The 25,038-nt window shown below is 43.8% G+C and overlaps 1 protein-coding gene across 1 annotated transcript in view; it reads left to right on the top strand.

Annotated features, from left to right (window-relative positions):
- Positions 1-3,783: 3,783 nt before the first annotated feature.
- Positions 3,784-25,038, top strand: part of LOC112843545 (uncharacterized) — an 85,207-nt gene continuing 63,952 nt past the window's right edge. Inside the window, exon 1 of the transcript XR_003215966.1 lies at positions 3,784-4,151. The gene's annotated coding sequence lies outside the window, so the exon portion shown is untranslated. The remainder of the gene's footprint in view (positions 4,152-25,038) is intronic.

The following is a 25,038-nucleotide window of genomic DNA, read 5'->3' on the forward strand; positions in this document are numbered from 1 at the left end:
ACACTGAGCTTTGATCTGTTGATGTGGGCCAACTCATCTGCATTTCCCTGCTCCGTGTCTGTTGTTGTGGGTCTCTGGTGCCGAGCTCTACAGAGCAAGTGGGTGTGGGAGACTAATTGAGTGTCGGAACTATGTGAATAAAGCCACTCTGGTAATAGTCTGGCTCAGCAGCAAATGGGAGTGATAAGTAGTGCCAAGTTGATATGGCATCAAAAAGAGGAGTTTTCTCCCTCTTTGCTGCAATCACTCTTTCCTTTCTCTGGCTGTCTGCAGTAGGGCTCAGATAATGTTCCTAGGAAGAGGAATGCACTCTCAGCCCTTAATGTTGATAACAGCATCATCTTTTGCCACTGAATGGGCAGTGGGATGGGCTGGGGGGGGGGGGTGTACATTAGGAAGTCAGTGGCAAGCAGTGCAGTATGTGAGGCACCCTGTGCATCTGCAGTACCTGAAGAGAACAAGTGTATACTGTATCTCTGAATATATACGTTTACACACGTTTTAATGCTCTGATTATTTTCCTCCAGTTATTATGCTAAAGCACCTCACTGTAACTGTACTGAGCGTCCAAGTTAATTACTGTGGTATATTATTAATGTAATCTTTACTCAAATAACCCTGGACAGTGTCTGAATTCATTTTTTACTATTGTTTTTGTTTTTCAGTTAATCGTCTAACAACAGTGAATACACCTCTCAGGTGAATACTTGAACCGCCACTAAACTGTTTAACTGCTTAACACAGTAAAGCTTTTAGGATTTAAAGGGAGATAAAATTCTCTCAAAGTTGGTTTAAATCAGGGAACAGAAGACAGACTATCATCAGATAGTCAGAGACACAGTTTCAAATGAATGACATTGTTTTATGCTCAAAGTACAACAGAACTAACGCTAACCATAGCAAGAGGATATTTATTTTCAGCTTGCTCTGATGCCTCCATGTGACACAAACTAACTAAATATGAATTTATACATAAGCTCAGACCTGCTGAGGTCTTTGTAGTGGCCACAGATCGCTTACCAACGTCCCTTGGTCTTAATCGAGTCTATCCAAGAGGTCCTTCATGTGTTGACCATAGGCCCTCTGTCTGGCACAGTACACTTTCAGCAGTGGAGGAAAATAGTCATGAGTCATGAGAGGGACTCCTTCACAAAAGTCAAAACCACCAGATAGACAGAGCAACAGCTGTACCATCGACTCTACGCCCTCCATTGTTGTGTTATGTTTGTGTCGCGGGGCTTTTAGCTGCTATAGTGACACCACGCCCATTGAGGTGGTACTCAGTTGTAATGGAAAATGTAATAAACTGAACAGAGTCAAGTCGAGTAGGTACTAGTGGAAAGATGTTATAAATGTCCCAGCAGGTCCTGACACAGGAGGAATACAAATCTGTAAAAACAAAAGCATAAAAATATTTAATGACTAATTGGAATATTCTCTCCAATGATAATAAACAACCGAATCAACATTAATGAAATGATGAGTATGAAATGTAAAAATCTGTCTCGCCTGTTCTTCAGGGGACAGGCCATGTCTCCTGGATTTCAGAGACCGCAGTCTCCATCTCGACAATCTCCTTCCTCCTGAGGGGGAACATGAGATCCATCTTTTATCTGATGAAATGCATGTCTTTTCCTCCTTCTTTCATTGCGCCAATCAAGATGCATCTTTGGCCTTTCAATGCTTCATCATCATTTATTTCAGGATCTGCATCTTCATCCCTCAGCCTTTTTCTGTTTTACATGGACCTCATTATAGCCAGCTTGGTGCAGCTTTGATTGGTAGTTTCCCAGCTTGTATTTCATGCTTGTTGTCCAGTGATCATATGCTGTAGGCTCCCTAAGGCAGGGATGTTTCTATTTCATGTCTGTCAGGGTAGCCTTTTATGAAAATATCTCTTGTGCCAGCCTGTCTAGAATTTCCATTTTCATGTCTCTCGTTACATTTAGACCTTTTCCAGTTTTCTTATACACATCATTGTGCTCAGCTTTAACTCAACATCATATGAGAAAGGGGTGTAGAGGCCGCCGAACTGATGCTGGCTGCTGTGACCGATCAGCAGGTCATTTTAGCCTTTTTGGCCAGGGTGAAGGGAGCATCTGCCATCAAACAAGAAGACAGCTGCATGTAACTACCACGGTGTTTGCTAGTTCACCTTACATGCATTAATGTAATAATGTGGTTAGTACTCAACGTAAATTACACACGAACAACATGAAGCTACTCACGCAGAGGAGAACGGCTGCTGCTGCCATCATCATCCTCATCATTCTGCTACGCTGGCAGGGCTAGGGGCCAGGACTCTACTCTTCGGGTTTTTGGGGGATGTTGCTAACTCCGGGTCCGATAACAGGCACCACACCCGCAGTAGATGTGCACGGTGTCAAACACGGCGCATTTCTCGGCTTTAAAAGAAAACGTTATGCGTCGCCAGGTGTTCCATCAGATTTGAGGTGTTACCTCCTTTGACAGTATCACAGTATCAGCTTAAAGCACTTGTTGCAGGCTGCTGAGTTTGCATCTTTTGCTGTGAAGTACAGCCAGACTTTTGACCGCTTCGCCTTGGGCATTTTTAATCTGTAGCTCTGCTCTAAAAGAACGTACGTACCTGGCCCCGCCTACTACGCTTGCAAAGGTAAAATGATTGGCTAGAATTGGCTCAGGAAAAATAAAGCACCGAAATGTGCGCTGCTTTTCGGTCTGGTTACTACCGTTTATGTCAGAACCCATCCCTACATATATGTAACCCTTATCAGTTCATATATGACATGTTCAAATGGAACGGATATAATTGTATCGCGGACCACCTCTGCTATATGCAGAATCTCTAGTTAGTGTTCGTGCCGTGCGATACTGCAAACTTTAGTATCGATCCAATAAAAAGTAAATTAAGAGCAGTATTGCTGACACTGATACCAATATGGATACTTTTAACGTAAAAAGGGAGCTTATGTAGGGGAGAGCAGTGTGCTGTGATTTATGAGCTGAATCATCGTGAACTGGCCAAATTCCGAACATATTTTAATGAACAAAACCATAACAGTGTTGTAAATTTAACTACCCAAAATAATTAGTTAACACCATCTTCTTATATAGTCATACTTTGTGTTTTTAGAGACCTGGAATGTAAATGTGCCTGTCTTTAGATACTTTGGGTCAGCTTCTGTTGTTTAAGTGTGCTATAAATATATATATAAATATAGATAATAAAATGTATTTAACACAGTTCAGTGGGGTGAGGTTAACTGGTGATTCTAAATTGCACTTAGGTGTGAATGTTAATGTCTCTGTCTGCTAACCCTGCCAGAGACTGATGACCTGTCCAGGCTGTACCCTGCCCCTCGCCCTAAGCTCCGATGGACTCCTCTGGCCCCATGTGACCCTGAATTGCGGAAGAGAATGGATAGATCGATGAACAGTTGGATACATACTGGCTTTTGAGGATAAAAACAAAGTATCAATCCAACTGTGTTAGTATCAATCTGATACTGATACCAGTATCAATACTATCGATCGATCTGCCAACCTGTAGCTAGCGTAGTTCCACTCGCATAAGGTTTGGGAGAAAATTAAGAAGGGGAAAAGGTTTCCCTTTTATTTATTTGTAATTTTAGCTGAAGGACTCAGAACACCAGTAACAGAAAAACGTTAGTGCTGAATGCCTGTGTGGAATTTTATAAGTCCTCATTTATACAAACAAGTGGTACATACTAGGTGCTATAAAGAATCTACGGTAACCACTCTACAACCCAGCATGACAGCCCAGACTAACAGCAGCCGCCTTTTTTTCGTACATAATGATTTCTTAAATTCAGAATTTCTAAATAAACGTGACCTTCAGATGTTAAAGTTGAAGATGAACTCTTTGGGTTAAAGCACCACCTAAAGGCTCTCGTCATGTGGTGAACGGTGTCAGTCACTCCGTCACGCGGGGTTAGACCCGGTGCTGCCATGTTGCGGCAGTGCGGCGCAGCTGCGCGCCATCAGGTCGGGTGCAGCAGCCTTTGGCAGAAGGACTTCACTTCCTCCACTCTTCCCTGCTCGGCTGCGTTCAGGCAAAGGTGCCGTGGCTGAGGGCGGGGGAAAAAAGAAAATTAAAAAATAGGATGCCCATTTGTACTAAACACACCGAGAGCAGCTGCGCGACGGGGGTAAGTTTCTCTATGAGAAATTCTAAACATTGGTGCGAAGAGCTATTGAAAAGTTCTGAGCAATATGCTGCTGTTAATTATTCTGTTAAGTGGGTCACAGAGGGACCGTGATTTCTTGTGACCGGGCACCTGACCGGTTTGTTTTGGCGCCGCCGGGAAGTGATGGATCCGGACACTTGGTCACATTGTGCGTCGCGGCATCCCTGAAATTTTAGATTTAAAATTTTTAAAAATAATGTAATATTTGAGGTGGTCTGGTGGTCAACAGCGGTGCACTGGTGGAGATGGTTTGTACAGTAATGATGATGTTGATGTTCATGGGGATGACCATGATGGCATTTACCTGTTGCAGCCCACTCCTGACTGTGAAACGGTCCATCAGGGGAAGTGCAGGTTTGCATCACCTCATGATGTGATGTGCAGCATCACTCCCACCCAGCATGCCCATTCATTCATTCAGAGTGCTTTCAAGCCAAGAATTTAATTCTGATTTCAACAAAAAGAAAAAAGAAAGCCCTGGATAAATGTATTTATTCATACATTTGTCTTGAAAACAGTCACAACAATATCATAACTTCATTTCTTAACACTGAGTGTGTCTGCTCTCATCCCCCATCCCCTCCTCATGGGAGCAGGTGGGGGTATGAGGACATAGTTGTAAGCTCTCGGTACCTGAGAGTCAAAGAGAGGCTCCTCTCCTCCTGCAGGGTTTGGAGGCGCTTCTCAATGTGAAAGCTCATTTCCCATGCTTTTCATGCCTGGAGTTTAAACCCTTTGATGTTTTCTAATGCTGAAATCGCTCTCCAGTATGTCAATGTTCTCAGACTGACTTATGAATCTTTTAATTAACCCACTTGTATGCGCACAGCAGCATTGTCCTCTGTGAAATGCCATCGAGGGGGTGGGGAGCCATGACAGAATGGCATGCTGTCAGTGGGAATTTCAAAGTCAATGGCAGTTTTAGCTTTAAATGATGGTTGGTTTGATAGTGCCTCCGACTTATTACCACCAGAAAAAAAAAACAACTCCTTTATACAGTACAGCAGTGAAGCTGGTGATTAAGACTTCAGCTACACGATGCAATATTAATGACTTTGGAAGATATCAAAGGATAACATCAGCGGCGCAATAGCCTGGAGTAAGCCTGCATTAATAATGTGCTTAATTCCATCAGCAATGTTTCTTCAGCGCCTTTATGTTGAGCCCTGTGCCAAAATGAAAGATCTTTAATTATTCCATACATTTTAATTTGACTCAAATGTGCATCTCCTATTCCTCATTGAACTTTTCCTTCTATAACTCCATCACATGGATCATGGATTTTTCAAATGTGACTTTTTCTTCATGGATGACACGAGTCATATTGTTATGCACCGTGTGCCTTAACTATATATGAATCAGAATACTTTAATGATCCCTAAGGAAATGATGTAAAAGCTGCATATAAAATGTGATTGGTCATGTGATTACCAGTAACAGTCAGCAGATGGCAAAATGCTCTCAGGGATCGGAGGCGGTCTGTTAGGGTGCTATGTGACATTCTGAAGTGTGACTTGCTCCACTCCACAGAAGTGCCGGCTGAGTTTCAGAGAAGCAGCTGCTGCTTCGCCTCGCTTCTCTTTCTTAGTTCTGTTGAATTCTTGTAACACTAAACTCAGGTGTCTTCAGTGAAATGCATTCAGCCTTATGACATGAGAGGTTCTTGGTTAGTTGAGTAGTTAAACTGAAGAATTCAGAGGTTGCAAAATTCTGCTCTTAATAATTACAAGTAATGATACTTGCGTTAAGTAATACTCTGATAAAAGTAAAACTGCTGATTCAACTTTTTTATTCAAATAAAAGGAAAAAAGTAAGAAATTAAAAAGTCATTCTTTTTGCTATATTAATTTAACAAAAAAGTGGGTCTTGGCAGGTAGGGGAACCCTGAAATTGGCTGTAGTATGTCTGCGTGCCAAACATAATCACAACTTGCAATAATTTCTATCGAGCGATCCAGCAGGTTTTCTTTGTGTACAGGCTTTGATCATCCGACCTCTGCTGCTGCTCTGAGGTTTACTGCTTCTTATGGATTTACACAATGACTTAAACCAGATGTAAACAGATGTTTCCCAGCTAAGCTATCTTGGCTGATTTTCATCCTATATTGTCTTTATACTAGATGGTATATAATTACTATAACGGTTAAAATCAGTGCTATCCACTTAAATTCAAATGAATCTGTTACGATGCAACCAAACTGACCATAAACACCACAGCCACTGTGTACCAGTGCATCATAGACTTTTACTGTGAAGTCATCAAAGGAAGTCACGCTAACTTGTTTATCCTGCACTAAACTCCCACGTATTTTCATGCAACATTTGAATAACAGAAACTTTGTATATCTAATTTTTCTGGGATGTTTCATAAATGCAAAACATGCCTTCACATCATATACAAATCCAGTATGTGATTGAAAAAAGGACATTAAATGAAGCTTTAAATATTCAGTTTATCAGATGGCACTGAGCAGTCCTATCTTTCAATATAACCACTCTTCTTCCGTCCTTATCTTCAGTCTCTGAATGAAGTTATCTCACAATCTTTTCTCTTGCTGGAAAATATTCCAGCTATGCCTTTAGCTAGCAGACATACTATTGTGACACACAACCCTTAGTATGGAAGTCTAGGAGGCACAGTCTATATTTACGTTATACACAAAATGTATCAAATAAATATAGCAATCCACTACTTAAAACTTCTCTTCTGTTTATCCCTGTCAGGGTCACCGGGGTGGGGGGGGGGTGGAGCCTATCCAAGCTGTTATAGGGCAATAGGCAGGGTACACTGTGGACAGGTCGCCAGTCTGTCGCAACCATGGCCACCTATGGCCAATTTAGTGTTATTAATTAACATATCCCCACCGCATATCTTTGGACTGTGGGAGGAAGCTGGAAAAACCCACAGAGATATGGGGAGAACATGCAAACTCCACACCGAAAGACCCCCGGCAAGGTGGTGGAATCAAACTCAGGACCATCTTGCTGTGAGGCAACAGTGTTAACCACAATGCCGCCAGATCGTTTTTTTGTTTTCACAAGTTCAGTGTTTCACACTTGACTTAAACAGAAAGGAAGCTGTAGACTTCAGGGTCTCCAAGGCCAAAACAAATATTCCCCATCCTGTCTAAAAAATAAAAACAATTCTTATCTAAAAACACAAAACTACAATGTCTAAACTTGCTGGCTGGCCACAAAACAGGAAGAAAATGGCAGAGATGGCCTACCAAACTTTACTTTTAAAACAGAATATCCTAACAAAGTTCACCAAAACAGAAACATCTAAGTACAGACTTACTCAGACACTGGGTACACAGGATTACGTTTCATATCTGCACCAAACAGGCTGTTTTGGTTCCCTCCAGCCTCAGTACAGCTCTATAAATGTTGCATCATTTTCTTTTTGTTTTAGCCTCTTTCAGCTCTTTGTATGAGATAAGCTGTGAATGTCTTTACTTTGTTAAGGTTCCCTCTGTTTAGGCTCACATCAGTTTGGTGTTTAAAGGCAATGATGTCAAATTAAGACTGAAATGGTGTGCAATCCTGGAGTCCTGCTCTAGAAAAAATAAACTCCAAACACACAAACAAATACCATGACATGCGGTCATGGTATTTGTTTGCCAGTTGGTCATAATTTCTTACAGTATAGAATTCTCTGTTATTCAACATTTACAGTTTTACCTACTAAATTTGCATTTGTGTGTTTTTGTTTTTTAAAAAAGAGAGATTTGTAGAAATGTACTTGTTTCTATCGTCTGGGTTAACATGGGCTGGTGACAGGTGTGTTACAGCATGTTTACACTGAAGGATTATGCTGGAGATGAACCAGTTCAGTTTTTTCTGCTCTGATCCAGTACCAGTTTCTGCTGATACCTGATCAATATCAAACTTATGTTAATTAGCTGTTATCCTTGCTGTGAGGAAGTGACTTGGAATCATTCTTTTACCTGTAAGACAATATCAGGGTTGACGTAAGCAGCTTTGCTAGCTTTGTAAAATAAAAAGTAAAGAATAAATATAACCAGGAATATAATTGTACTCGGTTTATGTCAGGTCTGAGGCAATGAGCGGACCCAAACGCAGGACGTTACAGTGGCAAACAGTGAACAACGATGTGCAAATCCCAGCACTGTGGCTCCCGTGGCGTTTTCTCCCAAATCCCGCACAGGGCTCGTGTCCGTGGTGTGCATTGTGTAACAGCAACTTCCAGTCTGTACAGTGGCTCCGCTCCCGTGACAAACTCCGAGTGAAGAAACACACATTAGTTCATATGGCAATCCAAACACACACAAAGTTTTCACAAACGATCCACGGCTATACTGATGAGTAAACTCAACGACCCAGCGTCGACTGAAGCTCAGCCACACAATTAAATACGGAGGTTGCTGATAAAGGCAATCAGCTCCAGCTACCAAACAGGCTGGCGGTGCCCGATGAGCTCCACCATCGGGCATCGCCAGCCTGTTTGGTAGCCGGTCCAAACCATACAGTGATGGATAAGCAGAAAACAGACTGGATTATTGCAGAGTAGAAGTGGATCAACAGCTCCTGAGGCAGGTTGAACTTCCTGCTTTGACACAGGAAGTATATGCTCTGCTGGGCCTTTTTGGTTATTGTGTCTATATTGGTTGAACACATCAGATCCTGGTTGACTGTTGAAGGTTTCCACAGCAGACACAGTGCTGTTGAGTAAGGTGAGGTATCCTTTTAAATTACTTTCAGCTGGATCTGGAGCTATTCTGAAAACCCCCAATTAAAATGTTTAACAAATTAAAATAATAAAGTAGCCATCACCTCCCTGGCTGTCAACAAATGATATAGAAGCAGACTAGTCAGTCTTAAAGCTACAATAAGCTAAAAATCTATAGTGATCTAGAGAACAGATAAAAAGCAGACACATAACAATTTGCACTTTTGCTATGTTTCGGGGAAAATGTGTTTTATCATGAAATTAACTCTTTATCTCCTTTTAACCGCAGCAACGCAACACTGGACAGTTAACTCGTTTTTCATTCTAACCTATACGGCAGGGCTGAACTGGGACAAAAAATCGGCCCGGGCATTTTGACTAGAGACCGGCCCACCAGGTATTATAGGAAAAGCCATAAAGCCTTTGAATGAAAACAAATGCTGTTGTGACAGTGATGTACACTGGTGTTGGTATATGTATGATTTCTATACATTTTACATCAGATAAAAATTTTGGTTGTAAGATTCAGATAATTATTTAATAACAGCGAGACAATTTAAATGAGAATAAGTAAGAAAAGTATTTCCTTGTGCCCCCCTTTCCCTGTTAATGCCCTACCTGGCCCCCTGGCAAAACTTTCCTAGACCCCCCCCCTGCACAGTTACCAGCTGTCAGCTACGTAGAAAAGGATGCTGGTGTTATTTGTCTCTCAGAAACAGTTCATAACTTCCCTTCAACTCATTCGTGTCACCTAAAAGGTAAACCTGTTTCTCCATCACCTGTTCAGCTCTGATGATTCAGTAAGGACATCTCCTGGTTTCATCTTCATGTTTCCCTCTCACCACATATCCAAACCGACATCATGACCAGCAGCTTTACAGCTGTGGCTCCAGCAAACATCAGCTGATACTAGAAATTAATATTAAATAAATTCTAACAACAGCTGATCAAGCTTAAAGGTGCTGCTGTTGTTTAGCACGACATCCGCTGGTTTCCTCTTTCTGGTGCAAAGTGGGAGTTAACAAACAAGAGAGAAAAGCCGATCAGCTGATCATTGATCAGTTTCATGATTGAAGTAGCAACAGGAGAGGGAGGGGAGAGAATGAGAGAAGAAGAGGCAGCTGCAGCGTAATAACAGAAAAACTCAGCTTTGTGTCTTTTTTTCATTCTAGCTGAAGTCCGGGACAAACTGTGTTCCTTTTCAGCTCAATACGAAATGCGTAATATTTTCTCTGAATACGGGATGATTCCGTTTTTTACGGGACGGTTGGCAACTCTACTAACTAACCTTATGAATAAAATAAAGTTCACTATCAGTAACATCATAGCACCCACCCAGCTGTATAGAAACTCCGTCATGCTAGCTAGTACGCAGTACGAGTTATTGTAACTGACTGTAAAAAGTCAGCACAAGGAAAATAAACTCCACCTAAACTTGGTTTATATCTGACCCAGATAGACTGCAGGTCATAACTTCTTACCTGAAGTTCAGTTCACCTGACACTCGGACCGGCGACCGCCTCGGGTCTCTCCTCCTCCTGCCTACCCTTCCCTCATCCACCTGCTGGCCTCTGTGGAAGCTCCGCCATAGCCACCACCAAACAACTGAGTTATTTTTTCATTTTACACATCGGCCAGCATCTGGCCAGTCCACCGCCTTTCATTGTTTATACTGTTACCAAAAAAAAAAAAAAAAAATCATCGACCCACTGGGCAAATGCCCAGTATGCCCAATGGCCAGTCCAGCTATGCTATACGGTCTTCAATAGACAATATAGGAAAATATTAACATTACTGTAAAAGACAATGTCAGACACTGCTATTACTACAATTTTTATCTTAAGGGATTCTATGATGAAATTTAGAGGTCTAAGGCTCGACACAAAGACAGAAAGGTAAACAAACACGGAGACAAGACTGACTTAGAATGCATGAGAAACACAGGGGAGGCATTTTAACAGAAACAAGAGATGGAATATAAGGAAACTAAAATCTAGATAACAAAACTAAGAAGACTTGAGAAAACAAATATGGCACACAGAGGAAACCAAATTACACTGTGACCCCAAACCAACAAAGTGTCCTAAAACAAAGATATTAAAAAAAAATCATAGATTCATTTAATAAGAAGATCTCAGTTTGGAAGAATTTAACATGTTTTATTGAGGTCTTGATGGTGGTGGTGACGATAAGGCTTGGATGGAGCTCTAAGGGAAAGACTGAAGGGGAGAAAGACGAAACATTTGTAAACTAATCTGAGTGGACGCTGACTGGCTGAAATAAGGTGGGCAAGAAGGTGACTGGACTAGAGTAATGATATCAATATTGTGTTGGACATCGTGGGAAAGTGGTAATGGTGTAACGAACAGACGAGCAGCTGAACACCTAAGAAAGCAGCAGTGATTACAGATTTTCCTTACTGAACTTACGCAAAAGCTTCATTTATATACCGTATTTTCCGCACTATAAGTCGCACTTAAAATCCTTTAGTTTTCTCAAAAATTGACAGTGTGCCTGATTATCCGGTATGCCTTGTAGCTCCCGTCAGCCACCACGCGGACAAGTTCTTGTTTACAGATGATTTATTCAATGGTTGACGACAAGATCACTCAGCGTCGTCATCATCATCATCATCGTGAGAACTACCCAAACAAAACAATTACAATCAGCAACATGTTTACAATAACACTCTTATCACAGTAAACCCAAACAAAGGTATAGACACATAAATGCCTTTTTATGGCACTTTCACTGCACTTTCATTGAAACTCAAATTAACAGAGGCACCCTGAACACACCTCATTGCCTGCTGTAGCCAAACGGGAGAAAGTCCGTTCCTTATATGTTCTTTAAAACTTAAGTCCAGTTTAAAGGCAGTAGGACAATGCAGCAGAACTCACAGAGCGCCATGCTTCACTGCTCTTGTGTCACCACAAACTCAGTCCATGCTGCACATTACGTCCGCTACCGCCAATTACAAAACAAAGTTTCACGGTTAAAGGAAACTTACAAATATAAACACAAGGAAAAACATTGGAATACTTCACTGTTAGTTACATGCCTTATGTATGAATTCTGGTTGTGCTTACTGACCTCGAAACGATTTTATGTGGTACACAGCGCTCAAAAATCTGCCAAAAATGTTTTAGTACGACTTTGCTAAGCTACGAAGCCGCACCACTTGATGGATTTTTGGAGCATTACAGCTACCGTAGTCAGGAGCCTCGAGGAGTAATCTGGGTCCAAAACTCCGTCCGCTTCAGGTCCCAAAGTCAAACGAACACTGCAGCATCACTGAGAGTTAAAAACTGTCTAAATTCTTTCATCTTTAATAAAACGATCAGCATTGCTGCTTTACCAGGTGTAACAATTAAGTTTAACATCCAGGCATCCATGAAAACAGGATTCATTAAATTTAACAGAGTTAGAAGTTAGCAGGAAGTTAGCTTGCTTGTTTCCACCTAAACATGATATAGCATGTTCTGACTGAGAGATTTCTGAAAAATTCAAACGTACAGCTCTGCTATCACTTCCAACATAAATGAAGACAGGAAACTAAACAGCAGTGACGTTTGTAGGGTTACTGAAGTTGGGCTAGCTGGTATATAATGACGTGCTACGTGACTGCTAGCGACACAGCTTTGTTAGCATAAGAAACACAGTGAAGCTGGAGGATGAACGCTAACTTTAAAAAAAAAAAAAAGTTAACGTGAGGGTTCCTGATGGTTAGGGACAAATGCAATCTCATGGCAGGATGCTGCAAACGGACCAAACTTCAGTCAGGAGAACAGCTGAGATAATCCATCCACAATACCAGGTTAGTCATTAATATACTGCAACAACATGGGAATAGAGCAGCTGTGATAGAATACAGCATTAATGAATCAATGGTACAGAAGTGGAGGAAGCAAGAAGAATGAGTTGAATAAAGTTGGACTTATCTGACTGTTTTGTTTCGCTTAATGCGCCTTATAATCTGGTGCAGTTTATGGTCCGAAAAATACGGTAACATTTGACAACATAAATGTTAAAAGGCTGGACTTTTAACACCCTAAAACACGGGAGAAAAGAAAACATGAAAGAATGTGTTTTCTTTTTACTTTGCAATAACGAGCTCGGGAGAAGCTCTATTAAAATGATGACATCAATCCTTCTAGAAACAAAGCACTTCCAGTGATTGGCTGTGCCAAGTCTTCCTTTTAAACACATTTAAGTTTAAGTATTTGTTTATGGACACAGAGAAATTATTAAATTTCAGCTTAGCTTTAGGCTCTAAGTTAACCATTACAAATAAACACACACAGAGATTGTGGTATTCTCTGATTTTAACACCCATATGTTTAAAAAATGTGAAAATGAGACACAACACATACATAATTCCCTACATAAGTGATGTCAACACAGCATCAGTCCACATAACTATTTTAGATGCATAATGTGCTAATGTACAGTATAGTAAGACTTAGGACTGGGCGATATATCAAGTTTTTAAATATATCGATATATTTTTATATGAGATATAAGATGTGATCTATCGATCTATCTATAATCTATCGTTTATATCAATATAGTCTATGTTACGTTATAATTATACTTGTGGAGCTGCAAGTTTGCCTCTCTTTCGTCCACTTTTGTCTCTATGGAACGTTACTCTGCCTCGCCTCTCCTTCACTGAACACAACTCCCCCTCCCCCATCGCTTCACCTGCAGGCAGCGACAAGATGGACACGGCAGCTATCAAAGAGGAGCTGGTCAGACAAAAGAAAACATTTGGAGATTACTAGTTTACTGCTGGTAGCGTTAATCTCGTTAAAATGACGTTAACGCCATAACTGCATTAACGCGGCAAATCTCCGTTAACGAGTTACCGCAGATTGCCCTATGGGTCGGGCTGGACAGCATCAACGCGTTAATGGGCTAACCGCGCTAACCCGTTGACGCCATGCAGCGCCTAAAATCCTTTCATTTTCTCAAAAATCGACAGTATGCCTTATATATGAATTCTGGTTGTGCTTGATGACCGCCAACCGATTTTTTGTGATACACAGCGCTCAGCAATCTGTCAAAAAATGTTTTAGTCCGACTTTGCTAAGCTACGGAGCTGCACCGCTTGATGGATTTTTGGGTGCATTACGGCTACCGAGGAGCCTCGCGGAGTGATACGTACTGCGCTTCAAGGTAATATTACTGTACTGTGTGTGTATAAGGACCATAAATGGCTCCTGTTCAGAGACATGGTTACGAAGCGGATTTCAAACACCAGGCTGTCAGTCACGCAGTAGAAGTTGGGAACAGAGCAGCTGTGAAATCTGTCTTTGTTATTATGCTCAGCGTCTGTTAGTTTACATTTTGACTGCACAATTGTGAGCTTTTTGTTATGCACAAAAACAACATAGTTTTCTTTTATTTATAGAGCATCATTATTTAATAAATGCTGATAATATATTTCTGAGTATTTTTCTCATGTACATCTATGCTGTATGTTAATAAAAGTGCCTGTGTGACATCTGGGACACAGCTTTGACTAAGAACTCTCTTTTTGTTCTTACTTTATGGCTTTAAAAAAATATTGAGATATATATCTTATATCGCCATCCAGCTAAAAAATATCGAGATATGAATTGTGGGTCATATCGCCCAGTCCTAGTAAGACTGTTTTTATGCAAAATATTTACCTTTAAATGTAAAAATCATTCTTAATAAGGATATCACAAATATCGCTCTCACTGTTAGATTATAAGTTATGACATAATTAAACATGCATGGCAAGGGAAAGCAGTAATTACAATCCATGTAATGTAGAGAGTCGGGATGCGGATAGGTCAGAGAAAAAGAAGACAAGATTATATGGAAGCCTTTGATGCCGTGTCTGGCTATGGGAATCCTCGGGTGCCTTCCGGGAAAGAGCCTCTCACACAACATCAATAATGAATGAAAGATATCTTGTTCAGTGGAAGACTGAACTTAACTGGCATACTGATTTGCTACTGTGAACCTTATGTAAAAATTGCATCAGTGTGTTTGTTACGCTTCATTAGCTAGATAAGAAGCTGTCACTGATGACTGTGAATGCAGATGGGATGTTGAAACAGGAATCAAGAAAAAAAGACGACTTTCTGCATCATTCCATTGTTTTGACTGGTTTCTTAACTGTTGAGGTGTTCACCTCACTTGTATAATACATAATAATAATGATGTCTATATGGGGAAGTGTACTATTGTACCAGCTATTTATACTATTCGACAAGCTGCTGTGTAACTGGATGGTAGACTGTTTAAATTCGAAAAAGTCTCTACAGCAACAACCTGCATGGCACAAATTGATTATGTGGAGTAAAGCATGTGCACATCAGTTATTTATTTAAGAATAGTATTAATTTACTATTACTAAGTTAATACTATTCTTAAATGCTATTAAGTTATTACTAACTCACAACTGCATATAAGTAATTCAACTGTAGAAATGATCTCCCAGACTTAACAGACAGGATCTTGTACACATACATTTTTATAGATTCATACATATACATGGCCACATAAAAAAAAATCCCCCTCTCACCCCTGTGGGCGGTCAATCCTTCAAGCTCAGGTGCTCTACCAGAGGTCTGGGAGCTTGAGGGTCCTGCGCAGTATCTTAGCTGTTCCTAGGACTGTGCTCTTCTGGACAGAGATCTCCGATGTTGTTCCCGGGATCCACTGGAGCCACTCGCCTAGCTTGGGAGTCACCGCACCTAGTGCTCCAATTACCACTGGGACTACTGTTACCTTCACCCTCCACATCCTCTCGAGCTCTTCTTTGAGCCCTTGGTATTTCCTGAGCTTCTTGTGTTCCTTCTTTCTGATGTTACTGTCATTGGGAATCGCTACATTTATCACTATGGCCGTCTTCTTCTGTTTGTCTACCACCACTATGTCCGGTTGGTTAGCCACCACCATTTTGTCCGTCTGTATTAGAGATGGACCAATCCGATATTACGTATCGGTATCGGTCAGATACTGACGTAAATTACTGGATCTGATATCGGAGAGAAATAAAAAATGTAATCAGATCCATTAAATATCAAAAAAGCACCTCACAAAACTTGCGACACGGCGTAACTCGGCTCATAACCGTAGCATGTCGGAGCAGTGTGCTCACCTGATAGAGCGGCTGTGTGTATTTGTAGCCTCGCTAGCAAACCGGCATTTCATCTCCGAGGAAGTTATCCCAGAGAGAAGTAAAGCAAGTGTGTAAGTTCATCTCTGAATGTTTGTAAAGCGTTCCCACGTTTAGCTTAACAACCGATATATGGAGCGACTGCCTCTCTCTCTCTCCCTCCCTCTCCTGCTGCTACTTCAATCATGAAACTGATCAATGATCAGCTGATCGGCTTTTCTGTCGCGAGTCCGTCTCTCTTCTTTGTTTTTGGCCCACTTTGCACCAGAAAGAGGAAACCAGCGGCAGAACAACAGCAGCACATTTAAGCTTGATAAGCTGTTGTTAGAATGTATTTAATATTACTTTCTAGACCAGGATCCTTTTCTAAGTAGCTGACGGCTGGTAACTGTGCAGGGGCGGATCTAGCAAAGTTTAGCCAGGGGGGCCGATAGGGCATGAACAGGGAAAAGGGGGCACAGAGACATACTTTTCTTTCTTATTCTCATTTAAAATGTCTCGCTTTTAATAAATAATTATCTGAATCGTACACCCAAAGTTTTAATCTTATGTAAAATATATAGAAGTCCATTACTGTATATAGTAACTATAAAGTCTAATATACCCTAGTAAGCTATAGTCAAAGGAGTTTGCAAAGAAAAGCGTCTGGACTTCTTTAAGTTGCTTGAAGACGTTTCACCTCTCATCCGAGAAGCTTCTTCAGTTGTAAGGTCAAATGGCCGAGAGTCCCAGATTTAAACCCAGTGGGAGTATCCCCCCAAAGAGGGACAAAGGACCCCCTGGTGATCCTCTAATCACATGAGCCAAGGTGTGAAAGCGGGTGTGGGACCTAATCAGCCAGGGTTTCGGGTGAGCCCATTGTGAAACCTGGCCCCACCTTGTCATGTGAATTCCTGAGGTCAGATGGCCCAGGATGTGAGTGGGCGTTAAGGCATCTGGGGAGGGAACTCAAAACTGGATTATAGATGGCAGACAGTTGGTGTCGTAAACCACCGCCTCTGTTCAAAGATGGTCGCTCACAGTGGACATAGATGGCCTCTTTCACTCCTCTTTCAAACCATCTGTCTCTCTGTCCAAAATGTGAACATTGGCATCCTCGAAAGAGTGTCCTTTATCCTTAAGATGCAGATGGACTGCTGAGTCTTGTCCTGTGGAGGTGGCTCTTCTATGTTGTGCCATGCGCTTGTGAAGTGGCTGTTTGGTCTCTCCAATGTAGAGGTCCGGGCATTCCTCGCTGCACTGTACAGCATACACCACGTTGTTAAGTCTGTGTTTTGGAGTTTTGTCTTTCGGGTGAACCAGTTTCTGTCTGAGTGTGTTGCTGGGTCTGAAGTACACTGGGATGTCGTGCTTGGAGAAAACTCTCCTGAGTTTCTCTGATACACCGGCTACATAGGGGATGACAACGTTGTTGCGTCTGTCTTTCTTATCCTCCCTCGCTGGTGTCTGATCTTCTTTTCTGTGCTTCTTTGCTGACTTTATGAACGCCCAGTTAGGATAACCGCATGTTTTGAGTGCTTCCTTTACGTGTGTGTGTTCCTTCTTTTTTCCCTCAGGCTTAGAGGGAACATGTTCTGCCCGGTGGTGTAGGGTCCTAATTAGTTTGTGTTCCAGAGGGTGGTGGGAGTCAAAGAGGAGGTACTGGTCCGTGTGTGTGGGCTTCCGGTAAACTTCGATGTTGAGGTTGCCGTTTTCTTCAATGTGCACGGCGCAGTCCAGGAAAGGCAAACAGTTATCCTTTGTGTCTTCCCTGGTGAACTTGATGTTTTTATCCACAGCGTTAATGTGCGCAGTGAAGGATTCCACTACTTGTGTCTTGATTTTGACTCCCATCACCCTCTGGAACACAAACTTGGAGTAATTAGGACCCTACACCACCGGGCAGAACAGTGTTGGGGAGTAACGGAATATATGTACCGCCGTTACGTATTTAGAATACAAAATATGAGTAACTGTATTCCGTTACAGTTACCGTTTAAAAAGGTGGTATTCAGAATACAGTTACTTTGGTGAAATAAATGGATTACACGGCGGTACTTCCCTGTTTCATATTGTCGCGGGTCAGGACTGTTTGGGTTTGTTTGACAGCTGTGTTCTGTTGTTCCAGGTGGCAGCGTTACGGTTGCCATGGTTACTGGGTGACGCGCTCTCTCTCTGCGTGTTTCCTGGGTGAGAGAGCGCTTTTTTGTTGTTGTTGTTGTGCTAAGCTAAAAGGCAGAATGCTACAGGCATGGCCCTAAAGAATGTAGCCTCATGGGCAGTGTAGTCCGTGCTGCAGCGAGAATGGACTGCCATACACGTTATATGTCTGTGAGCGAGGGAGGGAGAGAAAGGAAAAGTCCGAGCTGTCACGGAGCAAAAACGGGAGCTGGAAGCATGTAAATATAATAATAACCACTGCAGCCAAGAAGAGTGCCTGACGAGCCCAGCTGTAAGTAAGCTATTAAGACTCGACTGTACACTGTGTTCGTGTTTTCCTCCGGAAAAAATAAGTTCCGTTGGAGCAGCCTTTCAACGCCTCTCTCTGTCTCTGGCAAGCAAAGTTGACCCAGACAACAAAGTAAAGCTAGTTTTCGGCTACCAGCCCGACACGGAACCCACCGTATTAGCCAGAGGTCCCTTTACTACGGTTCGGAGCCGCGGACCTTCAGTATCAGTAATAAATCACAGCAATAGTACATTCACGTAGTTGTAAACAGCATGATAATATATTAAGTAATCCAAAGTATTCAGAATATGTTACTCTCATTGAGTAACGTAACGGAATACGTTACAGAATACATTTTGGGGCATGTATTCAGTATTCTGTAATGGAATACATTTTAAAAGTAACCTTCCCAACACTGACACTATATTGGATTCATATCGGTATCAGCAGATATCCAAATTTATGATATCGGTATCGGACATAAAAAAGTGGTATCGTGCCATCTCTAGTCTGTATCTGGAAGTCCCACAGGATCTTAGCTCGGTCATTCTCCACCACCCTAGGGGGCGTCTCCCATTTTGACCTCAGGTCTTCCAGGCCGTATTCGGCACAGATGTTTCTGTATACTATGCCGACCACTTGGTTATGCCTGGTGTGATAGACCCCAGCCTCTATGGATCTTGTACTCAGAGCTTGTTCCTGTGCTGCCATGATTAGTGCCTCCGTGCTGCCTTTCAGTCCAGTTTTGTCCAGACAGTGGTAGGATTTCTGGATATCAGCCACCTCCGCTATCTGCCGATGGTACATACCATGCAGGGGCTTGTCCTTCCATGATGGTGCCTCCTCTTCCTCCTCATTCTTGGGTTTCTGCTGCCTGAGGTATCGACTAAGCACGCGGTGGGTTGGGGCCATCTTACTGATGTATTCGTGGATGTTTGTTGTCTCATCCTGGACCGTGGTGCTGACACTCACCAGTCCCCGGCCTCCTTCCTTCCGCTTAGCGTACAGCCTCAGGGTGCTGGACTTGGGGTGAAACCCTCCATGCATGGTAAGGAGCTTCCTTGTCTTGATGTCAGTGGCTTCTATCTCCTCCTTTGGCCAACTTATTACCCCAGCAGGGTACCTGATCACGGGCAGGGCGTAGGTGTTGATAGCCCGGATCTTGTTCTTATCGTTCAGGTGACTTCTCAGGACTTGCCTGACCATCTGCAGGTACTTGGTGGTTGCAGCTTTTCTAGCGACCTCTTCAGGGTTCCCATTTGCCTGTGGGATCCCCAGGTACTTGTAGCTGTCCTCTATGTCTGCAATGTTGCCTTCTGGTAGTTCGATCCCCTCAGTTCTGACTACCTTCCCTCTCTTTGTTATCATCCGACTACACTCCTCCAGTCAGAACGACATTCCGATGTCATTGCTGTATATCCTGGTGGTGTGGATCAGTGAATCGATGTCTCATTCACTCTTGGCATATAGCTTGATGTCATCCATGTACAGGAGGTGGCTGACAACTGCTCCATTCTGTAGTCGGTATCCGTAGCCAGTCTTGTCAATAATCTCACTGAGAGGGTTAAGGCCTATGCAGAACAGCAGTGGGGACAGAGCATCTCCTTGGTAGATCCCGCACTTGATGGTGACTTGTGCTATGAGCTTGGAGTTGGCCTCTAGTGTTGTACGCCACATCCCCATTGAGTTCCTGATGAAGGCTCTCAGGGTCCTGTTGATCTTGTACAATTCTAGGCATTCCAGGATCCAGGTGTGGGGCATTGAGTCATAGGCCTTCTTGTAATCACTCCAGGCAGTGCACAGATTGGTCAGTCTGGTCTTGCAGTCTCGGCTGACTGCTCAGTCTACCAGTAGTTGGTGTTTTGCGCCTCTGGTATTCTTGCCCATCCCTTTCCTTGCCCCGCTCATGTATTGATCATGTGCCTGTTCATCTTAGCTGCTATGATGCCTGACAGGAGCTTCCACGTGGTGCTGAGGCAGGTTATTGGTCGGTAGTTGGAGGGGACCGGTCCCTTCTGGGGGTCCTTGAGGATCAGGACTGTCCGGCCTTCGGTTAGCCATTCTGGGTGTCTCTCGTCAACTAGCAGCTGGTTCATTTGTGCTGCCAGGCGCTCGTAGAGTGCAGTCAGCTTCTTCAGCCAGTAGGCGTGAACCATATCAGGGCCTGGTGCTGTCCAACTCTTCATACTGGAGACCCTTTCTTGGATATCTGCCACTGTGATGGTTACTGGACCCTGTTCAGGGAGGTCGCTGTGGTCTGCCCTCAGATCCACTAGCCACTGAGCATTGCCGTTATGGGTTGCGTCCTTCTCCCATATGCTCTTCCAGTATTGTTCTGTCTCCAGCCTTGGTGGTGCTCTTCTCATATTGTTCCCCTGCCACTGAGAGTACACCTTGGCTGGTTCGGTGGAGAACAGCTGGTTTATTCTCCTGCCTTCTATCTCTCTGGTGTACCTCCTCAAGCGGCTCAACAAGGTCTGCGTCAGGTGTTGAGGAACCAGGGCACCCTGATGAGAAGTGGGCTACTGGAACAAGAAGGCATCGGTGGGCAAGAGACGAAAACAGGTCGTTGTTGGAATGCTACTACGCAAGTAACCCTGGCGGAAGGGGTTACATGAATAGGATGAGGGACCTATGGATTCTTCGATACCCAACATCCACAATGACGGCGAAATAACTAGTAGCTCAGTGTTCCAACATTCGAGAGAAGGGACTGCTCTCACAGCTAGACATTGACGAGGTACAACATAAATGCTACGGCAAGGGGGAGCCAGGACACCAGGTCAGGGGGGAGATATCATCACCCCCACCCGAGATTGGGTACCAAGCCCCAAGTGCGATAGGAGAAGGATCGTTGAGTGCGAGAGGAACTGACCTGAAAGATAGGATCATGGCCAAGCTTGAAACCTGGACCCCCCGTAGCTGGTTACCAAGATTACATGAAGTACCTTCAGAAGGTCTGCTAGATGATGTTAATACAGCACCACGGACGATACCTACAGCCACGAACAAGCTGATCTACAATACGGCAGCAGTGATCAGTGAGATGCTTGGCTACAACTTCAACGGCCACAAGGGGCAGTACCCTCCATGGAGAAGGAGGCTAAGATCAAGGTAGCACGGAGGAAGGTCAGCCAACTAACTCTACACTAGGGTGGCTGTAGCTCAGGTGGCAGAGCAGGTCAGCCACTAACCAGAAGGTTGGTGGTTCCCAGGCTGCTTCCCAGGCTGCTCCAGGCTGCATGCCAAATATCCTTGGGGAAGATACTAACCCAATGTTTGCCTACTGGTGGTGGTCGAGGGCCCGGTGGCGCCAGTGTCCGGCAGCCTCACCTCTGTCAGTGCGCCTCAGGGCAGCTGTGGTTACAATGTAGCTTGCCATCACCAGTGTGTGAATGTGTGTGTGAATGGGTGAATGACTGAATGTAGTGTGAAGCGCTTTGGGGTCCTTAGGGACTAAGTAAAGCACTATACAAATGCAGGCCATTTACAATTTACCATTTAACTATCGGAGTTGCAGAAAGGCACGATGAATAAGGTGCCTAAGAAGTACAGGAAGCTGTCCATATCTGAGGCCTTGGAAACTACCAAGCAACGACTCACAGCCTTGGCCAGCTGCTTGAAGAGGTACACCAGAGAGATAGAAGGCAGGAGAATAAACCAGCTGTTCTCCACTGAACCAGCCAAGGTGTACTCTCAGTGGCAGGGGAACAGTATGAGAACAGCACCACTAAGGCTGGAGACAGAACAATACTGGAAGAGCATATGGGAGAAGGACGCAACCCATAACGGCAATGCTCAGTGGCTAGTGGATCTGAGGGCAGACCACAGCGACCTCCCTGAACAGGGTCCAGTAACCATCACAGTGGCAGATATCCAAGAAAGGGTCTCCAGTATGAAGAGTTGGACAGCACCAGGCCCTGATATGGTTCACGCCTACTGGCTGAAGAAGCTGACTGCACTCTACGAGCGCCTGGCAGCACAAATGAACCAGCTGCTAGTTGACGAGAGACACCCAGAATGGCTAACCGAAGGCCGGACAGTCCTGATCCTCAAGGACCCCCAGAAGGGACCGGTCCCCTCCAACTACCGACCAATAACCTGACTAAGCACCACGTGGAAGCTCCTGTCAGGCATCATAGCAGCTAAGATGAACAGGCACATGGTCAATACATGAGCGGGGTACAGAAAGGGATGGGCAAGAATACCAGAGGCGCAAAACACCAGCTACTGGTAGACCGAGCAGTCAGCCGAGACTGCAAGACCAGACTGACCAATCTGTGCACTGCCTGGAGTGATTACAAGAAGGCCTATGACTCAATGCCCCACACCTGGGTCCTGGAATACCTAGAATTGTACAAGATCAACAGGACCCTGACAACACTAGAGGCCAACTCCAAGCCCATAGCACAAGTCACCATCAAGTGCAGGATCTACCAAAGAGATGCTCTGTCCCCACTGCTGTTCTGCATAGGCCTTAACCCTCTCAGTGCGATCATTGACAAGACTGGCTACGGATACCGACTACAGAATGGAGCAGTTGTCAGCCACCTCCTGTACATGGATGACATCAAGCTGTATGCCAAGAGTGAACGAGACATCGATTCACTGATCAGTGACCAGGATATACAGCAATGACATCGGGATGTCGTTCGGGCTGGAGAAGTGTAGTCGGATGATAACAAAGAGAGGGAAGGTAGTCAGAACTGAGGGGATCGAGCTACCAGAAGGCAACATTGCAGACATAGAGGACAGTTACAAATACCTGGGGATCCCGCAGGCGAATGGGATCCATGAAGAGGCCGCTAGGAAAGCTGCAACCACCAAGTACCGGCAGAGGGTCAGGCAAGCCCTGAGGAGTCAGCTGAACGGTAAGAACAAGATCCGGGCTATCAACACCTACGCCCTGCCCATGATCAGGTACCCTGCTGGGGTAATAAGTTGGCCAAAGGAGGAGATAGAAGCCACTGACATCAAGACAAGAAAGCTCCTTACCATGCATGGAGGGTTTCACCCCAAGTCCAGCACCCTGAGGCTGTATGCTAAGCGGAAGGAAGGGGGCCTGGGACTGGTGAGTGTCAGCACCACAGTCCAGGATGAGACAACGAGCATCCAAGAATACATTGGGAAGATGGCCCCAACTGACCGAGTGCTCAGTGAATACCTCAGGCAGCAAAAACCCAAGAAAGAGGAGGGAGACGAGGAACCATCATGGAAGGACAGGCCCCTGCACGGTATGTACCACCGGCAGATAGAGGAGGTGGCTGATATCCAGAAATCCTACCAGTGGCTGGACAAAGCTGGACTGAAAGACAGCACGGAGGCACTAATCATGGCAGCACAGGAACAAGCTCTGAGTACAAGATCCATAGAGGCTGGGGTCTATCACACCAGGCAAGACCCCAGGTGCAGGCTGTGTAAAGATGCCCCTGAGACAATCCAGCACATAACAGCAGGGTGCAAGATGCTAGCAGGCAAGGCATACATGGAACGCCATAACCAAGTGGCCGGCATAGTATACAGAAACATCTGTGCCGAATATGGCCTGGAAGTTCCGAGGTCAAAATGGGAGATGCCCCCAAGGGTGGTGAAGAATGACCGAGCTAAGATCCTGTGAGACTTCCAGATACAGACGGACAAAATGGTGGTGGCTAACCAACCAGACATAGTGGTGGTAGACAAACAGAAGAAGATGGCCGTAGTGATTGATGTAGCGGTCCTGAATGACAGCAACATCAGAAAGAAGGAACACGAGGGAAAACGAGAAGCTGGAGAAATACCAAGGGCTCAGAGAAGAGCTCGAGAGGATGTGGAGGGTGAAGGTAACCGTGGTCCCCGTGGTAATCGGAGCACTAGGTGCGGTGACTCCCAAGCTAGGCGAGTGGCTCCAGTGGATCCCGGGAACTACATTGGAGATCTCTGTCCAGAAGAGCGCAGTCCTGGGAACAGCTAAGATACTGCGCAGGACCCTCAAGCTCCCAGGCCTCTGGTAGAGGACCCGAGCTTGAAGGATAAACCGCCCGCAGGGGCATGCTGGGTGTTTTTATATATATATGATTTCTGAGGCATTATAAATAATTCAGACATCATACCAAACTGTGAATAGGGTGCTATCATATTTTACTTTTTTTTTTTCATTATCTACATTCTAATAATTATTTGTGTCATGAGCTTTCAATTATGACTGAAGTCAACAGGGTTTATTCTTAAGAGGTCTACACATCAGAAGAAACTGGCACCCAGAAATTGTGGAATCTCAGTGAAATTCAGCAACCCAAACTTATCAGGTATTAAATTACACTAGTCTCAAATTTGAGGCTATGGGCCTTAGTTGATTGCATTGTATTGTCCATTTTGATTTTATTAATTGGTTTTATTTGTTTTATTTTAATGTTAAGTATTGTGTTAAAATTTTCTGGATTTTTAGTGTAATGTTACTTGTGACTGTTTAATTTTAATGTTCAGCACTTAGGTCATCTCTGTGCTATATAAATAAACTTGACCTAGACCTCTCTGAGAAGTCAGAAATAATCAAGTATAATGTTTAACTACTAAAACTAATTTTTCTATTCAGG

This window comes from Oreochromis niloticus, linkage group LG22 (assembly GCF_001858045.2).
Source record: "Oreochromis niloticus isolate F11D_XX linkage group LG22, O_niloticus_UMD_NMBU, whole genome shotgun sequence".
In the NCBI taxonomy this organism is placed as follows: Eukaryota; Metazoa; Chordata; class Actinopteri; order Cichliformes; family Cichlidae; genus Oreochromis; species Oreochromis niloticus.